This window comes from Brassica oleracea, chromosome C7 (assembly GCF_000695525.1).
Source record: "Brassica oleracea var. oleracea cultivar TO1000 chromosome C7, BOL, whole genome shotgun sequence".
Classification (NCBI taxonomy): domain Eukaryota; kingdom Viridiplantae; phylum Streptophyta; class Magnoliopsida; order Brassicales; family Brassicaceae; genus Brassica; species Brassica oleracea.
Window position 1 is genome coordinate 20170429 of NC_027754.1, and position 1303 is coordinate 20171731.

The 1303-nt window shown below is 31.4% G+C and overlaps 1 long non-coding RNA gene across 1 annotated transcript in view; it reads left to right on the forward strand.

Annotated features, from left to right (window-relative positions):
- The window catches only part of LOC106305392, a 7668-nt gene continuing 6365 nt past the window's right edge, over nucleotides 1-1303 (forward strand). The window contains exons 1-2 of the long non-coding RNA XR_001262977.1: nucleotides 1-18; nucleotides 206-253. This is a non-coding gene — a long non-coding RNA (uncharacterized LOC106305392). The remainder of the gene's footprint in view (nucleotides 19-205; nucleotides 254-1303) is intronic.

The following is a 1303-nucleotide window of genomic DNA, read 5'->3' on the forward strand; positions in this document are numbered from 1 at the left end:
CTACTCTTGGATGATAAGGTTGTTCCTACTGTGTTACTATCATTACAACGCTTCGTCCTTTTCATTCAAATATTGAAAGCATTCATTCTGTCAGGCTTCGCTCATTGGATTTGTAAGCCTGATTTCTTCTATGGTGGTGCTAGATTTAAATTTTAGATACCATGTATGTGTTGGATGGTATTAATGATTTGCAAGGAATAAATAGGCACAAGGAAAGCTATGGACGATGTTGGGATCTGATTCTTAAGCTCAGGTACTTTCCTTTTAATTATTTATTACATGCTTAGACATCTATACTGCCCTTAATTATTTGAGTTATTTACATTCTTATGCTATTATTGTTTTACTTTTTTTTTTATCAATAATTAAAATCTCTTCCTACTTATTTTAAAACAATCTTCTTATAAGATAAGCTTTGAAATGATCATCCACTCATTTATCAACTTAAGCACTATGATTATCTACTCATCAAGCACTATGATCACCCACTCATTTACCAAATCAAACACAATCTTTGATATTTTATGTATTGTTGCTCACTATAAATACCATCACTCATCTCACTCTTTTGTACACCATTACATCTTCTTCTTCTTCCTTATAATAAACTCTCTCACATAATAAAACTCTCTCACTTATATTAGTATTATTTGCTTCCTACGGGTATTAAATTCTATTCTTATTTAAATTTCTCGATACTATAAATTATAAGTTATTTCATAACATGTTATCAGCACGATCGTTCTGCAATTTGGTAAAATTTATTGTATCATATATACCCTGCTATAATGGTCGGTATACCGTCTGTACTAATATTTATATTATGTTATAATGGCCGGAATACCGCCTATATTATTAATATTTTAATTAATTTATTGGTCGGCCGAGCCGCCTTATATCATGTTTATTGTTAATTGGTCGGCCGAGCCGCCTTATATTATGTTTGTTATTAACTGGTCTGCTGAGCCGCCTTATATTTTGTTTATTGCTAATTGGTCGGCCGAGCCGCCGTATAATTTATTTATTATTCTGCATTGACCAGCTGAGCCGTCGCATAATTCACCATAATTTTTATTTTTATCAAAATTTTATGAAATTTAATGGATTTGATTGATCGTTTAATACGATATTTTCAGACTGATTTTTGGTGCACTCGATTTAACACCAACGGTCACAAAAACATTTTTTCAAAAATTTCCCCTTTCTCCAACGGTCATGAACAGTGATTTTCATCTATAAATACAACTCATTTTCACTCCATTTCATCATCCAAAACATTTCATCTTCTCTCAAAAATTTCAAA